The sequence below is a fragment of the Lutra lutra genome, chromosome 9, assembly GCF_902655055.1.
Source record: "Lutra lutra chromosome 9, mLutLut1.2, whole genome shotgun sequence".
NCBI lineage: Eukaryota > Metazoa > Chordata > Mammalia > Carnivora > Mustelidae > Lutra > Lutra lutra.
This window is the reverse complement of record NC_062286.1, coordinates 10,660,628-10,681,752: the sequence shown is the minus strand read 5'-3', so window position 1 is coordinate 10,681,752 and position 21,125 is coordinate 10,660,628. Positions and strand designations below refer to the sequence as shown.

Below are 21,125 nucleotides of genomic sequence, written 5' to 3'. Positions count from 1 at the left end.
AGTACTAGACACCTCCGTCAAAATGATGTGGGACCTATTTGTTCTTAAGATGTGTTTTAAATGTGCAAAATAGGGGCACCACCTGAATGGCTCAGTCAGTCAAGCATGGGCCTTCGGGCTCAGGTCCTGATCTCTGGGTCCTGGGATGGAACCCCGCGTGGGGCTCCATGCTCAGCAGGGAGTCTGCTTCTCCATTTCCCTCTGCTGCTCCCCCTGCTTGTGTGCTCTATCAAATCAATAAATACAATCTTAGATAAATAAATAAATGCTAAATAAATACGATTTGCATGCTGTGAGATGTTAGAATGGTTTGATGAGGGAGGTTAGAAGAGTTTATAAAGTGGAACTGTCTGAGAATGGATCATGGTAGCACTGCTCAGGAGTTAATAGGTACTTCCTTAAACTCCGTGCCGGGCAGCATCTGCTCCGCAACACAGGGAGCAGAATTTCTCAGGGAGTAGCTGGTCGCCGGAGGCTCTGGACAAATGCAGATGTACAGGTCCTGTTCCAGGGCTGTTGGAGCCGATTCTCTGGGGATGTGGCTGAACATTTGCATGGCTAACCTGCTTCCTGGGGGCTCCTGATCCCGGAGATGGCTATATGGGAGGGAAATTCTTTCTTCCATTGCTTTATCTGAAGCTACTCCTTTTGATGTAGAGAACGTAATAGGAGCTTTTTAAAAATTAGGCTGGAAAGGTGGTTTGGGGCCAGTTTGTGACTGGCCTCGTTTTCCAAGCCAGGTAGTTTAGGCTTTTACCCTTCCCCCCCACCCCCCCGGGAATTAGGTGATGGACTGCCATCTTTGAGCAAGGTAGACCACTAGACTTTTTGTTAGAAAAATAATTCCTGTCCCAGTGAGTTCAGACAGCAGTGAGAAGACCAGTTAAGTCATTCAGAATTAGTTCTTAGTGACTATTTCTCATCAATTTGTGTTGCTGCAAAATCATCTAAGAGGAAAGGGAATTTACGATATCCTGTGTGCAGTAGAAGTTTCCCCTCTTCTTGAAGAGACAGGCTTGGAGACGGCTCCTTTCTCTCTCTGCTGGTCAGCTCCTTTCCCCCAGTGCAGAAGCGGCAGCCTGATTAGTGCAGTTATGACACTGTTTAGTCCGGGCTTCTCAAATTGTGGTGTGCAGCAGACCCACCTGGAGGGCATGTGAAACTGAAGACTGTCCCCGCCCCCCTGCTGGAATTTCTGATTCGGTGGGTCTGGGTTGGAGCCAATAAGCTTGAACTTCTAGCAGGTTCCCAGGTGATGCCGATGTTGCTCGACCAGGAACCCTTGTTGGAGAGCCACTCCTCTGTGTGGCAGGCTTGGGAAACAGTAAGTTTTGTTTTTCTGTTGAGTTTTTAAATAAAATAAACTCCTACAGTAGAAAAGGGGAGTGGCAGGGGTTGGGGAGGATGGGTTCTGCTCAGGGCTGGGGGACTCCGTGGGCTGTGGGGGCAGAAGCTCAGCCCCAGAACCAGCTAATGCTCTTCAAGTTGGGCTCCACAGGCTTGGGGCTGTGCTCGAGGACGGGGAGCACTGTGTGCCCTGTGGCTCATCTTCGTTCCCGGGCCTAAGCGACGATTCTCCGTGAAGTCCAGCCTGTCTGAGGAGGGGCTGGCTCTTCCCGGCTTGGGCTGGGGAAAGGGAAAGGGGGCTCGGATCGTCCTGTTGGCTCCTACCGTGACCCCTGGGCTCTGCATTCTGTTGCTGTCCTGGTGTCTCCCAGGTTGAGAAGTCAATGAGTTGTTCTTTCCTTTTTTTTTTTTTTTTTTTTTTTTGAATGAATTAAAGTCATTTGCACTGGCTTTATTCTCAGCGTGGGGAGGCCCCTGGTCTAGCTGTTCAGTCTCAGACCACGTGTGTAAGCCAAGGTGCAGCTGCCTGGGGCCCTCACTGCCTCACTTAGGTGGGGATAGACCAGGGGGATGTCTGTGGCAGATCACTGAGTAGGAACCTCTAGTTTCTATTTAATTCTTGATATTTCTGTTGACAGGCAAAGAGTGAGAGGGGCTAGTGTAGGATTTAGGCATCAAACATCTCGTACTCTGTGCCACTTACAAAGAAGGCTTCCTTCTGGAGCATCTAAGTGCTCGCTCGCATGAGTTCACAGGCCAAGCTTTGACCTAGACGGTGACTGTGCGTGATATTGAAATGACAGGCTGACGTGGTATTTCTGGGACTTCAAGTTACAAAACGCAGCGGGATTGTGCATTCAGAACATTAATGTTCACTGTTTGGTCTTTAGATTGTCAGCACTGGGGCTTTGACAGAGCGTGCTAGATCTCCTGTCCCAAATGCTGTCTTGGTTTCATTTTGGATTTCACTCAGGGAAAGCGTTGGATTCATTCAGTTTGCAGAGTCATTCCTCTCCACAGGGTCTCAGGTTAGTTCTAGACTGTTCCCTTTGTAAGCTTTGAGCGCGGGTGTGGGTTTTAGAGACCAAGGCTGAGATCGATTACGGAGAAATGGTGCATTTTTAAATCAATGAACAGATAAAAAGGAGAACGATTTCCTCCTTTATCAGCAGCAACGTGTCATCTTGGTGGATGGAGACAGAAAAGCCTGTGACATGGAGAGAGCATTAAAACCTCCCTTGTCCAGAACAGACTGTTTTTAGGAATGGAGTTTGGTCACTTATGTTGGAATAGCATTAGTTCTTAAAAAACCCCAAGTTTTTATTGTCATTAGGAAGGAGCAGGAGAAAAGTGAAGGAGAAACTGGAGGAAGATGTGCCCATTGAAATGGAAGGGCAGGAAAAGCATTTTCTTAACCCAGAGTCCGAGGACTCCAGGAACGCAGATGTGAATGGGAGAAGGATGTGTGCCCAGATTTAATTACTCCTAAAGGAAGAACTGGAAAGGAAGGGGTGGTGTGTCAGTCGCTACATCAGAGACTGGATTTCTCCCCTAAACGTTTAGCTACGTGAAACAGAATATTCTGCACAGATCAGATTATTTCCCAGAGTGGGACTACAACATTATGGAGAGACTTCTTAGCAGGGTGACAATGGGGTGAGGCAATCCTAAGAGCAAATGGGGCCACCCTCAAACCTGGGATGGCACAGGAGGGGGTTCAGATTGCTAAGGGAATAACAACGCAGCATATTTATTTAGTTTTCAAGATAACGCAGAAGCTCGTGCAAACAGATATGTCGTGTGCTGTGAGGGGAGCATGGCGAGGACATGGACGGAGACGAGGGATTGAGGACACATAACAGAGTTTCAGCTGCAGAGGCCACCAGGATGGACATTAGGCCTGGGGTTGCTGCAGACAACTGGGGAGTGATCTTCTGGGTGGCGGGCACATTCGTTCTCATCAGGCCTAGAACTGACTCACTCGTCAGGCAGGCGACAGCGCCAGATAAAATCTAGAAGGAAGTGTGCTTGGTCCAAGAGCAAAGCTAAACGAAGGAGGGCACAGTGATCCAGCAAACAAGCCTACCTCCACAGTTTAGAAGAAAGACAATCAACTTAGAAAGTAGGTTATCGTTTCTTTAAACTTCACTCGGCCCGCTGAGAAGGGGGGGGGGGGAAACAGAGGAGCCAGAGCGCTCAGAGACTTACCCTTATGTGATGGACAAGTGAGGAAAGAAAGAAATTTTGCTGCTAGGAAAATAGAACCGGTGAGTCAAGGCCTGGAAAATTCAAAAGCAGAGGGATGCGAAGATGTGCAGGGAGAACTTTGGCTCTAAGGGCATATTGATTCTTTCTGACCCCCAGAGGTGCCTGTGCACTGGGAAGTTCATGAATTTGCTGAAGGTGATGTTAAGCTGAGACAAATGTAGAGAAGCAGCAGACTTCCCCTAAGAGATCAGCTTCCCAAGCCCCTTGAAACTCAAGAGCAAGAGGTAAAGGGAGTAGCCACCAATGCACAGGAATAAAATATTCCTTGGCCTCTGGCTGGGGGAGCATAGCAGTGCCAAGGAAGCCAGGCCCTGAAGGGGCTTTGGGGAGCTGCCGCTTACAAACATCGCAAGTGCCAGTGAAACGTCACGAGAGACGGTTGTCAACAGAGTCTACACAGTTCGGTGTTGAGGCCAGGCACCTACAGTTTGAAAGAGATGGAATTTCACAGGGCCAGAGCCTAAGAGTGAGTGTCTAACTGTGATTGTGTAAGTCTTTCAAGAAGTGAGGTTAGACCAAAAAAAAAAAAAAAAAAAGAAGAAGTGAGGTTAGTTCCAGAAAGGGGAGGCTGTGTGATGGCGTTTATTTCCCTCCAAGAAATCAGAAGGTCACAGTGAACCTGTCCATCCATAGAAGATCTCTCCTTACTGAGTTTAGATCGGGACCCTTGGGATGAAAAGCAGCATCGGGGCAGAACTGAAACCCCGATCTTTCCTCCCTTTTCCCAGCATGAGGCCTCTGTTGGCGTTTGCGGTTGGAGATAGCCCGTGAGGCTGGGCTGCTCTCTGAACCGGCTGCTGGGATCTGGCCCCTGGTTGTGTGTGTGCCAGCTGCGCTAAGGCTGGGGGGTTTGTCATGGGCTCTCTAAATTCTGTTAGTGTGATTGTGGTGCTGTGATATTCTTGTGTGTCCTGATGGGCTAGAAAAATCGCCCTCACAAGAACCTTGGAGCTGCACTACGTCCGTTTTGGAGGTGCTCCAACCCAGCAGCCGGTGGGTCTGGATGCAGCTTCTTCCCAAGAACCTGAACTGCCTCTGAGTGAGACGCATCTGGCTGAGGGAGAATAGACTAGGGAAGTGGGGGACCTATTAGTCTCTGGATTATTATTATTATTTTTTTTTCCATAAGAGTTAATACACTTTATTTTTAAATATTTTTTTTAATTTTTTTCAGCATAACAGTATTCATTATTTTTGCACCACACCCAGTGCTCCATGCAATCCGTGCCCTCTACAATACTCACCACCTGGTGCCCCCAACCTCCCACCCCCCACCCCTTCAAAATTCTCAGATCGTTTTTCAGAGTCCATAGTCTCTCATGGTTCACCTCCCCTTCCAATTTCCCTCAACTCCCTTCTCCTCTCCATCTCCCCTTGTCCTCCATGCTATTTGTTATGCTCCACAAATAAGTGAAACCATATGATAATTGACTCTCTCTGCTTGACTTATTTCACTCAGCATCATCTCTTCCAGTCCCGTCCATGTTGCTACAAAACTTGGGGATTCACCCTTTCTTTCTTTCTTTTTTTTTTTTTTTTTTTACAGCTTTATAACATATATTTTTATCCCCAGGGGTACAGGTCTGCGAATCGCCAGGTTTACACACTTCACAACACTCACCATAGCACATGCCCTCCCCAATATCCATAACCCCACCCCCTCTCCCAACCCCCTCCCCCCAACAACCCTCAGTTTGTTTTGTGAGATTAAGAGTCACTTATGGTTTGTCTCCCTCCCAATCCCATCTTGTTTCATTTACTCTTCTCCTACCCCCTCGACCCCCCATGTTGCATCTCCTCTCCCTCATATCAGGGAGATCATATGATAGTTGTCTTTCTCCGATTGACTTATTTCGCTAAGCATGATACCCTCTAGTTCCATCCACGTCGTCGCAAATGGCAAGATTTCATTTCTTTTGATGGCTGCATAGTATTCCATTGTGTATATATACCACATCTTCTTTATCCATTCGTCTGTAGATGGACATCTAGGTTCTTTCCATAGTTTGGCTATTGTAGACATTGCTGCTATAAACATTCGGGTGCATGTGCCCCTTCGGATCACTACGTTTGTATCTTTAGGGTAAATACCCAGCAGTGCAATTGCTGGGTCATAGGGTAGTTCTATTTTCAACATTTTGAGGAACCTCCATGCTGTTTTCCAGAGTGGCTGCACCAGCTTGCATTCCCACCAACAGTGTAGGAGGGTTCCCCTTTCTCCGCATCCTCGCCAGCATCTGTCATTTCCTGACTTGTTAATTTTAGCCATTCTGACTGGTGTGAGGTGATATCTCATGGTGGTTTTGATTTGTATTTCCCTGATGCCGAGTGATATGGAGCACTTTTTCATGTGTCTGTTGGCCATCTGGATGTCTTCTTTGCAGAAATGTCTGTTCATGTCCTCTGCCCATTTCTTGATTGGATTATTTGTTCTTTGGGTGTTGAGTTTGCTAAGTTCTTTATAGATTTTGGACACTAGCCCTTTATCTGATATGTCATTTGCAAATATCTTCTCCCATTCTGTCAGTTGTCTTTTGGTTTTGTTAACTGTTTCCTTTGCTGTGCAAAAGCTTTTGATCTTGAAGAAATCCCAAAAGTTCATTTTTGCCCTTGCTTCCCTTGCCTTTGGTGATGTTCCTAGGAAGATGTTGATGTGGCTGAGGTCGAAGAGGTTGCTGCCTGTGTTCTCCTCGAGGATTTTGATGGATTCCGTTCTCACATTGAGATCCTTCATCCATTTTGAGTCTATTTTCGTGTGTGGTGTAAGGAAATGATCCAATTTCATTTTTCTGCATGTGGCTGTCCAATTTTCCCAACACCATTTATTGAAGAGGCTGTCTTTGTTCCATTGGATATTCTTTCCTGCTTTGTCGAAGATGAGTTGACCATAGAGTTGAGGGTCCATTTCTGGGCTCTCTATTCTGTTCCATTGATCTATGTGTCTGTTTTTGTGCCAGTACCATGCTGTCTTGATGATGACAGCTTTGTAATAGAGCTTGAAGTCCGGAATTGTGATGCCACCAACTTTGGCTTTCTTTTTCAATGTTCCTTTGGCTATTCGAGGTCTTTTCTGGTTCCATATAAATTTTAGGATTATTTGTTCCATTTCTTTGAAAAAAATGGATGGTACTTTGATAGGAATTGCATTAAATGTGTAGATTGCTTTAGGTAGCATAGACATTTTCACAATATTTATTCTTCCAATCCAGGAGCATGGAACATTTTTCCATTTCTTTGTGTCTTCCTCAATTTCTTTCATGATACTTTATAGTTTTCTGTGTATAGATTCTTAGTCTCTTTGGTTAGGTTTATTCCTAGGTATCTTATAGTTTTGGGTGCAATTGTAAATGGGATGGACTCCTTAATGTCTCTTTCTTCTGTCTTGTTGTTGGTGTAGAGAAATGCAACTGATTTCTGTGCATTGATTTTATATCCTGACACTTTACTGAATTCCTGTACAAGTTCTAGCAGTTTTGGAGTGGAGTCTTTTGGGTTTTCCACATAGAGTATCATATCATCTGCGAAGAGTGATAGTTTGACTTCTTCTTTGCCGATTTGGATGCCTTTAATTTCCTTTTGTTGTCTGATTGCTGAGGCTAGGACTTCTAGTACTATGTTGAATAGCAGTGGTGATAACGGACATCCCTGCCGTGTTCCTGACCTTAGCGGAAAAGCTTTCAGTTTTTCTTCATTGAGAATGATATTTGCGGTGGGTTTTTCATAGATGGCTTTGATAATATTGAGGTATGTGCCGTCTATCCCTACACTTTGAAGAGTTTTGATCAGGAAGGGATGCTGTACTTTGTCAAATGCTTTTTCAGCATCTATGGAGAGTATCATATGGTTCTTGTTCTTTCTTTTATTAATGTGTTGTATCACATTGATTGATTTGCGGATGTTGAACCAACCTTGCAGCCCTGGAATAAATCCTACTTGGTGGTGGTGAATAATCCTTTTAATGTACTGTTGAATCCTATTGGCTAGTATTTTGGCGAGAATTTTTGCATCTGTGTTCATCAAGGATATTGGTCTGTAGTTCTCTTTTTTGTTGGGATCCTTGTCTGGTTTTGGGATCAAGGTGATGCTGGCCTCATAAAATGAGTTTGGAAGTTTTCCTTCTATTTCTATTTTTTGGAACAGTTTCAGGAGAATAGGAATTAGTTCTTCTTAAATGTTTGGTAGAATTCCCCCAGGAACCCTTCTGGCCCTGGCTTTTGTTTGTTTGGAGATTTTGATGACTGTTTCAATCTCCTTACTGGTTATGGGTCTGTTGAGGCTTTCTATTTCTTCCTGGTTCAGGTGTGGTAGTTTATATGTCTCTAGGAATGCATCCATTTCTTCCAGATTGTCAAATTTGTTGGCGTAGAGTTGCTCATAGTATATTCTTATAATTGTCTGTATTTCTTTGGTGTTCGTTGTGATCTCTCCTCTTTCATTCATGATTTATTTATTTGGGTCCTTTCTCTTTTCTTTTTGATAAGTCTGGCCAGGGGTTTATCAATCTTATGAATTCTTTCAAAGAACCAGCTCCTAGTTTCGTTGATTTGTTCTATTGTTTTTTGGTTTCTATTTCATTGATTTCTGCTCTGATCTTTATGATTTCTCTTCTCCTGCTGGGTTAGGGTTTCTTTCTTGTTCTTTCTCCAGCTCCTTTAGGTGTAGGGTTAGGTTGTGTACCTGAGACCTTTCTTGTTTCTTGAGAAAGGCTTGTACCGCTATATATTTTCCTCTCAGGACTGCCTTTGTTGTGTCCCACAGATTCTGAACCGTTGTGTTTTCATTATCATTTGTTTCCATAAATTTTTTCAATTCTTCTTTAATTTCCTGGTTGACCCATTCATTCTTTAGAAGGATGCTGTTTAGTCTCCATGTATTTGGGTTCTTTCCAAATTTCCTCTTGTGATTGAGTTCTAGCTTTAGAGCATTGTGGTCTGAAAATATGCAGGGAACGATCCCAATCTTTTGATACTGGTTGAGACTTGATTTAGGACCAAGATGTGATCTATTCTGGAGAATGTTCCATGTGCACTAGAGAAGAATGTGTATTCTGTTGCTTTGGGATGAAATGTTCTGAATATATCTGTGATGTCCATCTGGTCCAGTGTGTCATTTAAGGCCTTGATTTCCTTGTTGATCTTTTGCTTGGATGATCTGTCCATTTCAGTGAGGGGAGTGTTAAAATCCCCTACTATTATTGTATTCTTGTCGATGTGTTTCTTTGATTTTGTTATTAATTGGTTTATATAGTTGGCTGCTCCCACGTTAGGGGCATAGATATTTAAAATTGTTAGATCTTCTTGTTGGACAGTTCCTTTGAGTATGATATAGTGTCCTTCCTCATCTCTTATTATAGTCTTTGGCTTAAAATCTAATTGATCTGCTATAAGGATTGCCCCTCCTGCTTTCTTCTGATGTCCATTAGCATGGTAAATTCTTTTCCACCCCCTCACTTTAAACCTGGAGGTGTCTTCGGGTTTAAGATGAGTTTCTTGTAGGCAACATATAGATGGTTTTTGTTTTTTTATCCATTCTGATACCCTGTGTCTTTTGATTGGGGCATTTAGCCCATTAACATTCAGGGTAAGTATTGAGAGATATGATTTTAGTGCCATTGTATTGCCTGTAAGGTGACTGTTATTGTATATTGTCTCTGTTTCTTTCTGATCTACTACTTTGAGGGTCTCTCTTTGCTTAGAGGACCCCTTTCAATATTTCCTGTAGAGCTGGTTTGGTATTTGCAAATTCTTTCAGTTTTTGTTTGTCCTGGAAGCTTTTAATCTCTCCTTCTATTTTCAATGATAGCCTAGCTGGATATAGTATTCTTGGCTGCATGTTTTTCTCATTTAGTACTCTGAATATATCATGCCAGCTCTTTTGGCCTGCCAGGTCTCGTGGATAAGTCTGCTGCCAATCGAATATTTTTACCATTGTACGTTACAGACTTCTTTTCCCGGGCTGCTTTCAGGATCTTTTCTTTGTCACTAAGACTTGTCAATTTTACTATTAGGTGACGGGGTGTGGACCTATTCTTATTGATTTTGAGGGGGGGTTCTCTGAACCTCCTGGATTTTGATGCTTGTTCCCTTTGCCATATTGGGGAAATTCTCTCCATTAATTCTCTCCAATATACCTTCTGCTCCCCTCTCTGTTTCCTCTTCTTCTGGAATCCCAATTATTATAATGTTTCGTCTTTGGTGTCACTTATCTCTTGAATTCTCCCCTCGTGGTCCAGTAGCTGTTTGTCCCTCTTTTGCTCAGCTTCTTTATTCTCTGTCATTTGGTCTTCTATATCGCTAATTCTTTCTTCTGCCTCATTTATCCTAGCAGTGAGAGCCTCCATTTTTGATTGCACCTCATTAATAGCTTTTTTGATTTCAACTTGGTTAGATTTTAGTTCTTTTATTTCTCCAGAAAGGGCTTTTATATCTCCCGAGAGGGTTGCTTTAATATCTTCCATGCCTTTTTCAAGCCCGGCTATGAACCTTGAGAATCATCATTCTGAACTCTATATCTGACATATTACCAATGTCTGTATTGATTAGGTCCCTAGCCTTTGGTACTGCCTCTTGTTCTTTTTTTTGTTGTGAATTTTTCCGCCTTGTCATTTTGTCCAGATAAGAGTTTATGAAGGAGCAAGTAAAATACTAAAAGGGTGGCAACAACCCCAGGAAAATATGCTTTAGCCAAATCAGAAGAGATCCGAATCGTGAGGGGGGAGAAAGGGGATAAAAAGGGGTTCAGAAAGAAAGAAAAAAAAAAAAAGAAACTATTAAAAAAAAGAAAGCCGATAAAGAAAAAATATAAAAAGAGGAAAAAAATATATATATTAGATAAACTATTTAAAAAACTTTAAAAAAAGAAAACGGTAAAAGTTAAAAAAAATTTAGCAGAAGAAGAAAAAAAGAAAAAAAAATTGAAAAAGAAAAAAAAATAAATTAACTGCAAGGCTAAAAAATCATGGGGAGAAAGCCATGAGTTCCGTGCTTTGCTTTCTTCTCCTCTGGAATTCCGCCACTCTCCTTGGTAGGTGAACTTGGTCCTGGCTGGGTTTCCCGTTGATCTTCTGGGGTAGGGGCCTGTTGTTGTGATTCTCAAGCATCTTTGCCCCAGGCGGAGTTGCACCGCCCTTACCCGGGGCCGTGCTGAGTAATCCGCTCGGGTTCGCTTTCAGGAGCTTTTGTTCCCTGAGCGCTTTCCGTAGAGTTCTGGAAGACGGGAACGAAGATGGCGGCCTCCTGGTGTCCGGTCCGGAGGAGCCAAGAGCCCGGGGCCCCACTCCTTAGTGCACCCTCAGAGAACAGCGCCCAATGACTCCCGTCACCCTGGCCTCCGGCCGCGCTCCGAGCTGACTGAGCCTGCGACCGGTTCAAGGCAACCCCGAGCTGAGAGTCACTCCTCGGCTCTGTCTCTGCAGCCGGCTTCCCCGTTTAATACCGGTAAGCTCTGCGACACTCAGACACCCCCGATCCTTCTGCGACCCTGCGGGACCTGAGGCTGCGCTGACCCCGCCTGGGCTTCACCCCGGTTAAGCCTCTGGAGCGATGTCCCTCAGCGGAACAGACTTTTAAAAGTCCTGATTTTGCTCCGTTGCTCCGCCGCTTGCCGGGAGCCGGCCCCTCCCCCCGCGGTCTATCTTCCCGTCGCTTTGGATTCACTTCTCCGCCAGTCCTACCTTGCAGAAAGTGGTTGATTTTCTGTTTCTGGAATTGCTGTTCTTCTTCTCTTCAATCTCCCGTTGGATTTGTAGGTGTTTGCAATCTTTAGATAAGCTATTTAGCTGATCTCCTGCTACCCGAAGTAGTCTCAGCCTGCTACTTCTCCGCCATCTTGATTCCTCCCCTCTAGTCTCTGGATTATTGTAGGAAATTACAAATGCAAGGGTTTAAAACAACGTGGGTTTATTATCTTACAGTTCTGTCCATGCAAAATGAATTCTAAAGTAATGCATTGACTTCACTGGGCTGAAATGGAGGTCTTGGCAGGTGTGTGTTTCTTTCTTGAGGTTCTAGGACAAAGTCTGTTCCCTTACCTGTTGCAGCTTCAAGAGGCTGCCCCCATTCCTTGGCTCATGGCCCCTTTCTTCCACTGTCAAAACTAGGAATGGGATGCGGAGTCCTTGCCACATGCTGTACCCTCTCTGGTTCTTACCTCCTCCTCTGCCTCCCTCTTCCCCTTTTAGGGACCCTTATTATTATACTGGACCCACCCAATAATCCCCCCATTTTAATCTCCCCCATTTTAAAGTGAACTGATCACCATCCTTAATTTTATCCATGACTTGAGTACTTCTTTGCCATGTAAGGTAAAGTAGTCACAAATTCCAGAGATTAGGACGTGGACATGTGGGGAGTATGTGTGGGATATTTTACCTAACACAGGGAGCAAGGAACTTTGGAGTTAGTCCTCTACAGTTTAATTGACAAGGCAGAGATTATTTTCTTATTTCTCTTCCTCTCTTGGAATGCAATAATCAGAAGGTTCCGTATTCAAGGTTGGGCATTTCTGTGCTACTGTTCATTGTGTATTTTGTTAGGTAATGTTTGGATGATATTGCTGGGCACCCAAGGAGATGAGGCATAGAATAGGTAATGGATTTGTGGCCTAGGATGCAGCATGTCTGTGACACTAATTTCATGAATGTCCTATTCATGACTCTTTTCCGGGGCTTCTGGGGCCAAGAGGTGGCCTGCCCAGGTCATTGAAGGAGTTGTAAGTCTATGCTCATAGGCAGAAGGAGAACCTTCTCAGTGTACTGATGATCTTCTCCCCATTAGCATGAGGTGGGTGTGGGGAGGGGTACCCCATTTATCCTTAGGCTTGAGTAGTAGTAGTTTCCAAATTAATTTTATTAAGAAACCATACATGGGTGGCTTTTATCAACTTTTAAGACTAACAAAGCTGGGGCGCCTGGGTGGCTCAGTGGGTTAAGCCGCTGCCTTCGGCTCAGGTCATGATCTCAGGGTCCTGGGATCGAGTCCCACATCGGGCTCTCTGCTCAGCAAGAAGCCTACTTCCCTCTCTCTCTCTCTGCCTGCCTCTCCGTCTACTTGTGATCTCTGTCTGTCAAATAAATAAATACATACATACATACATACATACATACATAAAAAGACTAACAAAGCTGTTACATTGGTTCCCCTTGACTTGTCAGTTCTTTGAAATTACCTTCAAGGGTTAAACCCAGTGGGCTAGAAGGAGAGTCCTTGGCATCCAAACCTCCAGCACATCTAGGAGGGGAAAAGAAATCTGTACAGGCAGAAGCATAATGATGATGTGACAACACTTCTCTCATCCGACCAAAGCTGTGACCTAAATTAATATCCACAGCTTTGTAAACACATATGCATTTTTATGGAGTCTTAACCCACAATGCTGTGATCTTCATCATTATCATCTTCATTAGAAGCAGATGGCAGCAAAGTGTTGCCTACACATTTAGATAATGTTTAAATAATTCCTGGAAAAAACAGCCAGGCAGCCTAATCAATTCTTTGAGGAGCTAGGATGGGAGCTGGAGGGGTAGGGGGTATGTTTAGTAAACAGTTGCTCTGAGAAATTAATTGTGGGCCAAAGAGATGGGAAGCCTTTGAAATTGAAAAATGGAGCCCTTTATGCTACAATCTCATCAATATCATTGGGGTACATTGTTTAAATCTCATTTATTTGTCATTTTTCTATTACAAAAACTTAGGGCTGATTATAGATCTGGAAAATACAGAAAAGCAAACACACATACAAATGTATTCCAATTCCCAGCAACTCAGGAAAAATACACTGTTGAGAACTGCAGCGAACATGCTTTTATTAGATACAATCCTTCCAACCCCTGCACTCACATGCCTGTCCTCGAACCTCTCTTCCATGGACATTCTGGGCCTTGGGGAATTAGCTCCCAGGAATTCCTGCATCGGTGTCTTTCCCTGATAAAGGCTGCACACACTAGCTAAGCTTTGTTTCCTGCTGCCCTCCTTTCAAAATTGCGAATCTCAGTATCCTGAAACATCAGTTATATTTTTGTTGCATTCCTTGGGACAGGCAGCCTTGAAGGTAGGAGCACTGTGTGCTCTGAAGTTACACTATGGAGGAGAGCTCAACACTGTTGATCTGCTGGGTATTTCTATCATTTTTCTGAATTCAGCATATTTTTCAAGTTTTTTTAAAATAAAATAGATGTTTTGAACTCTTTCCATGAGTTATTTATTTACTTATATATATATATTAATTTGACAGAGAGAGATCACAAGTAGGCAGAGAGGCAGGCAGAGGGAGAGGGGGAAGCCGGCTCCCCACTGAGCAAAAAGCCTGATGCAGGGCTCGATTCCAGGACCCTGAGATCATGACCTGAGCTGAAGGCAGAGGATTAACCCACTGAGCCACCCAGGTGCCCCTTAATTACTTATATTTTAAGAGACAAATAGATTAATAGGAATAGTCCATGCTTATAATCTCTTTTCTGGACGCTGAGTCAGAGTGAATGGACTTCCTCCTTCTCTCCCGTCACTATTTCTTTTTTTCTTCACTATAGGTTGAAAAATGAGCAGAAAGACATTTTGCATATTGTTTTGGGGTCCAAGTATAAAAAAGTTAGGTGCTGTGACAACTCAATTTTGAAAGATATTTCAAAAAGTCATTTTTTTTGAAAGATTTTATTTATTTATTTGACAGACAGAGATCACAAGTAGGCAGAGAGGCAGGCAGAGAGAGAAGAGGAAGCAGGATCCCCGCTGAGCAGAGAGCCCGATGCGGGGCTCGATCCCAGGACCCTGAGATCATGACCCGAGCTGAAGGCAGAGGCTTTAAGCCACTGAGCCACCCAGGCGCCCCTTGAAAGATATTTCAAAGAAAGTATTCTGAAATGAAATACATTTTAAAACCTTTTTGTGAATTTAATGGCCAGTTTTTGTTGTTTTTTTTTTTTTAAGTTTGCTTTTTTACTGGTTGTCTAAGTATTTTAATCTCTGTTCAACAGTTTTAAAAATTCACCACAACGAACTGTGTCTATTACTAGAATTATTTTCCTAGACAAAAATATTTTGTCTAGTGATCATTTTCAAGAGCTGTTTGATTTTCTTTTCTTTTCTCTCTCTCTCTCTTTTTTTAAATCTTATGGTATAGAGGAATCAGGATTTATATCCTATTTACTAGGTAGGAAACCTACCAGGATGTTTCCTAATTTTATTTCCCTTTCTTGTTGAATTTATTTCTGACTTTTAACACATGTAAGCCCCTGAGTCACACTGGTGGGTGGTGACTGTGGGGACTCAAGGCCACACAGCTAGTGAATGGCAGACCAGAGCCACACATCCTGTCTCTTGAGTCTTTTGCTCTTGGCAGTCACGTTGCTTTCAATCCAAAAGGACTAAAATCATTTCCATTAGGGTGACTAAGGAAACATAAGAGATTCTTGACTGGAGAGTTTTTACTGCAAAGGAAATTCTTTTGCATGTTCGAAAAGCTTTAAGCTGCAATGTTGGCTTTTCCTCTACAACCATGACCAAACTCATCAATTCCTCTGCGGAGAGCATGCTGGAAGGATGGAGGAGAAAAATGGACACCATAATGTTTTCCCGGGGCTGAAGGGTCCCCTGTTGAAATGTAATTCCTAGAGCTTGTTATTAATTAATTCAACCAATATTTGTTAAGCACTTGTTCCTGTCAGAGACTGTTCGAATTCAGGAGGTAAAACAGTGAACAAAATAGACAAACATCCCTCCCTCTTGGAGCTCACATTTTAACCATTGTCTCGGTGTTTTTTATTTTTGTTAATATTCCTGTTTAAGGCTGCCCATCACCCCACTTATCTGAATGCTATCATTGTAATTGGTATATTTGGCGGCAGGGCAATCATTACAATTTGCTGACTGCCTACAACATGTCAGGCACCACACTAAGTGAATCACCCCAAATCTCGTTTGATCCTCGTAACCGCCCATGTTACAAGGCTGGCATTCTAATTTTCATTCCGTATCATTCGTATGTAATGGATCCAGGGTTTTAACAAATAGGTCTATCCTCAGGCTGTGGTCTTCACCAACTGTCCACGTTGGTTTGTCTTAAAAAATCGTTGTCTTTGGGACGCCTGGGTGGCTCAGTTGGTTAAGCAGCTGCCTTCGGCTCAGGTCATGATCCCAGCGTCCTGGGATTGAGTCCCACATCGGGCTCCTTGTTCTGTGGGGAGCCTGCTTCTCCCTCTGCCTGCCACTCTGTCTGCCTGTGCTCTCTCTCTCTCTCTCTTTCTGACAAATAAATAAATAAAATCTTAAAAAAAATCGTTGTCTTAGATTGCAGGTTCAAGAAACTAGTTCAAAGTGAAAATGAAAAGTGCTTCAGTTTTGTATCCAGTAAATTCAAAATATATTAGCTTTCAAATCCAAAGGATGCATTTGTCCCTTAGGACCTATCGTGAGGTGCTCACTTAGAAGGGCAGACGGCAGGACAGAGCGTGAGGTACAGCTGACTTTTCTAGTTTATCATGTAGGTCTCTGTTACTGTTGAAAACTATACAGACAACAGTTATCAGCAGTTGTCTTCAGTCCCTTGTGGTTGATCGAGAGCAAGAGTTGAAAACGGCGCCCTGTCCTCATGATTCTGACCACATTTTACATAGCTTTGGAAATAACAGTGGGCTCCAGATGGCAGAGGAGGTTAAGATCGCCACAGATGTGCAAACAGGTGGGATGAGTGGGGAAATTAGTAAAGCATGTCAGGGGATATTAATGGCTGCTAATTATTGAGAGATCCTCCTATGGTAGGTACTTCCGCTCAGGGGATGACATACATTATCTCATTTAATCCTCCTGGCAGTCCAGTCTAAGATGTGATTGATGCTGAGAGCAAAGACCTTGCTTGTAGTTGTGCTGCTTGTGGGAATCCAGCAAGATTGGACTCCAGGTGATTTTAATTCTTCTCTACTCTGTGACATTGTCCTGAGGATTCAGAAGGGGACAGATTAAGCCAGGCTGGGGAGATGGGGAGGAAGACTGCTTAGAGGTAATCCCTTTAAAGTTGAGTAAAAATTCCTGCTAACATTTTATCCCACTCACATCCCTTGAATATTTCAGGTATGATTTGACAGTTTTGACCATGGACTTCCTTACATTGGGCAGACGTAACCCGTACCACACTAATACTTGTAATTAGCTACTTAATCGGTTGTAGTGATCCCACTTCTCTCTCTACTGCAGGTCTTTGCCCCATTCATATCTATGCAGACTTTATTATTCTCTTCATTTTCCTTCCTGCAACCAGAGAATGCCAAGGCTTGCTTTCAAAGTTGTCTTGTGCTTCTTGTATTTTGTCTCAGATTCTAATATTGAACAAAAACGAAATTATATAAGGCAAGATTTCATGATATTCTCAATTAGAAAAAAAATACATTGCAAGCAGAATGCACAAGTATTCAGAAGAAGGCATTAGGTACCTTGGACTTTGTCATGAAAGCTTTTTATTAGGAAGTCAATTAGAAACCATAATCTATTTGGCCCTACAATGTACCAACCTATGCCCAGAGATATGGCTAATCTTTACTGCTCTATTATACGAATCAGAAAAAAGTGCCCCCCTGTATGTGTACACTTCCGGACAGAGGGAGGTGCCTTGCTGAGGACAAGTGGATAGCTCTGAGCCAGGACACAAATTTGGTAGGTGGGAAGAGAGGTGGATTGCGGCCACTGTACCAGGAACCTTTGTGAAATGCATGAATGGTATAGCCATGCACTGTGGTCTTATCTCTGGCTCTCACCACTGTGGTGAGAGTTCTCCTATAGAAGAAATAACAGGTAGAATGCTGAGCATTTTGCATTCAAACCTCATAGGCTTAAAATCACCTGTGAAGGAGCTAATAAGGAAACAGACCAGAAGTTAAGAGCACACAACTATCAAGTGTGGGAGCCAGGATTCAGCCTGAGTTCTGATTAATTCTAAAGTCTGATTCATTCCTGCTGACAAACTACCACCTTATCTGTGCACTGCAAAAATTTTTCAAACTTGTTGGATGGCACAATTAACATGTCTGAAAAAAAGTAGCAAGCAGAATCCTGTTACTTGAGCATACCAGACATTTCCCCGTCTCTTTGCCTTTGTTCAATCTCTTTCTACTATGAAGAGTACCCTTTTCTTCTCATTTCTACATGTTCAAATCCTAGCTATTCTTCTAGATTTTGATCTCATGTCACTCTCTCCATAGAGCTTTTCTTGACTCACTTCAATATGGAAATAATCTCACTTTTCCAAATAACCAAAGCACATTCTTTTCCTACACTTATGGGTCTGACCTTGTTCAAAATTCCATTATGGCTGTATACCTATATGCCTTTCTCCCCCTCGTGTTGGGCTATAAATTCCTAGATGCTGGCACTATGTATAATTTGTCTTTTTATTACCACCGCCTGGCATAGTATAGGACTTTTGGTTGATTAAGTAAATGATTGAATTAATTAATTATTACTCAACACTAATCAAGTCTTATTTTGTAAAGGGTGGTATTTAAACCACCCATACACTTGGAAATAATGACAAAATCTGGTTAAGATATTTTAAAGGAAAACTGGAAATATCAAAGAGCTGACATGGCATATATGATGGGTTAAATTGTATCTGCGCCAGATTCAAATGTTGAAGTCATAGTCACTAGTAACTCAGAATGTGACTTTATTTGAAGATAGGATCATTGCAGTTAGCTGTGAAGAGGCTAGAGAGAAACAATGCGTTATCTAGAGGGGAACAACAGTTTGAACAGGAGCAGATTTCTCATCTGAAACCACGGAAGCCAGAGGAAGTGGCACAAAATACTTCAAGTGCTGAAAAGAAAGAACTTTCAATTCTGGATTTTATATGCAGCAAAAATATCCTTCAGGAATGAAGGAAAATACAGATGTTTTCAGAGGCAGGAAAACCAAGAGAATTTGTTGCTAGCAGAACTCCCCTGAAGAATGACTAAAAGGAGTTTTCCAAAGAGAAAAATGACAAAAGAAGGTGGCTGGTCCATAGAAGGAAGAACAATGAAATGTGTAAACCTAGGGATAATATAATATAAGGATAATATAGATAATAATAATATAGTAGGCTAACCTTTTGTACATGAATTTAAAAAAAATTATGTTTGGTTGAAACAAATATTCCAACACCTGATCTGGGGCTCAGTATATGTAGATGAAAAAAGTCATTTATATATTTTTAAAGATTTTATATATTTATCCATTTGAGAGAGAAAAAGAGAGAGCAAGCATGAGCCCTGAAGGGCTGGGTGGGGAGGGTCAGAGGGAGAGGGAGAAGGAGAAGCAGACTCCCTGCTGAGCAGCGCCCCCCGCCCCCCAATACGTAATCCTGGGACCCTGGGATCATGACCTGAGCTGAAGGCAGATGCTTAACTGACTGAGTCACCCAGCTTCCCAGTCATTTATATTTTAAAGGCAGAATGAGTAAAAGGACCTATATAGAAAAAAGATTTCTGTGTTTTCCTTAAGTGTGAAAATGTCCATATAGAAACATACAGATACTCTAATATGTTACATATGTGTATTGTAATTCCTAGATTAACCATGAAAAATTCTATTCAAAGTAATATTTAAAGACAATAAATCAAAATAAGATTGACAAAATACTCCAGTAACCCACTGGAAGGCAAGAAAAAGGCGACATGGAAATGAAAAGCAAAACAAGCAGAAAGCAAATAAAAGGGCAGATTTAAGCCTTAATGAATCAATATTTAATATAAACATTAGTGGTCTGAATACATATTAAAAGACAGATTGGTAGAGTGGATAAAAAACAGGACCCAACTTTAGAAGTCTGCAAGAAATTCACTTAAAACATAGTCATATAGGGGTGACTGTGTGGCTCAGTGGGGTAAACATTTGCCTTCAGCTCAGATTATGATCCCAGGGTCCTGGGATGGAGCCCTGAGTAGGCTCCCCATCAGTGGGGAGTCAGCTTCTCCCTCTCTCTCTGCCTCTCCCCCACTTGTGCGCGTGCGCATGCACTCCCTCTCTCTCTCCCTCTCTCTCTCATGTATGTGTTCTCTTCTTCTCTCTCAAATAAATAAATAAAAATCCTAAAAAAAAACAAAAATCAAAAAACAAACCCACATCACCATGTAGGTAGGTTTAAAGTAAAAGGATGGAAAAAGATGTCCCGCAAACATAAGTAAAAAGATATTCAGCAACACTCTGAAAGGCACCCCTTTCATGGCACCCAGGGCAGGAGGGTTCTTGGACCTCTGAGGAGATGGTACATGTAGTGATTAATTTTACACTTTGGTAACTTAGGTATGCAGATTGTAATTTTTAGGAAAGTGACTAAACTAATTACAATGGAGTATGTAACCTCCAAACCAGCAGAAGGAAAAAAAAAAATGCAATGAAATAAACAGCCAACTTAAAGGAAATGAGGAGAACAAACTTAACATAAGACAGGTGGAATAAATAGAAAGATGGGGGAGGAGATGGACAGTGAGGGGCGGTGGGGGGAAGCTATAGTGGATGGTTTCTAAGGGACTGCCAATGTGATGGTGCCACAAGAGTTCCTTTTAATGTTTGTTTTATATGCTCTTCACACGAAAAATTTTAAAGGGGCTGAAGGGTTCAAGTCCAAATTTTTGATGAGTAATCCCTGGGAAAGTAGTTTTTTCCAATCATCTAAAAGATACGGATTCAGTCAATTTTCAATCTGTCCTTGTCTCTGTCTCTTACATCCTTAAAGCTCTGCTCTGGGCTCCCCTCTCTGGTTAGTGTTTTCTCATGACCTCAATCCTAGGGAGGGGTCTAACCCATGAACATTTCTCTTTGCCAGAACCTTCTCCTCATCATTTAAATATCCTCAAGTCTTTCTGTACTCAATTCATCTTCTGATCTGGCTGCTGCCAGTGTTTTTTCTCCTTCTCTGGTCAAATGTCTTGGCAGAATTTTCCAGAGTCCCTCTCCTTCACTTTCCCACCCATGCCTGAATGAAGACCTCAGACTAACAAAAACTATTCCTGCCCAAGTCATCAGTCATCTTTTTGGAATAAAATGCACGAGTGTATTCCTCATACCTTCTGCCATTTGATCTCTCAACAGCATTTGGCAGAGAAGACCATTTTCTTGTTTTGGAAACTCTTTAATTCCTTTGCTTTGAATTTACATTCTTATTTTTTTCTTTTCCTTTGATCCCCTTTAATGAATATCTTATTCAGGCTACTCTTTCTATGTTTCTGTTTGTTTTTTTCTTCAAGACCCTTTCCCCTTCCTATTCTACATACCTTTTTGAGTTAATTTTATAAAGGTCTTTGGCTTATTTTTGTTTGGTTTTGTGTGTGTGTGTTTCTTATTGTTTTGGCTTCTACCTGGTGACATTCTCAGATATTTATTCTCAATACCATCCTTTCTTCTAAACCCTGCTTTATATATCCAAGTAGCCACTTGGTAGATCTCTCAGTTGAATATCTTATAGGCATCAGAACCCAACAGGTTTAGAATGCTTCCTAAATATTAGGCTTCATTCTGGAGGCTGCTTCTGTTTCTATTTTCTTCCAA

General features: G+C 42.5%; 1 long non-coding RNA gene across 1 annotated transcript in view; it reads left to right on the top strand.

Moving 5' to 3' along the window:
- Positions 1-3,523: 3,523 nt before the first annotated feature.
- LOC125109382 (uncharacterized) overlaps positions 3,524-21,125 on the top strand; it is a 75,512-nt gene continuing 57,910 nt past the window's right edge. Inside the window, exon 1 of the long non-coding RNA XR_007130210.1 lies at positions 3,524-3,614. This is a non-coding gene — a long non-coding RNA (uncharacterized LOC125109382). The remainder of the gene's footprint in view (positions 3,615-21,125) is intronic.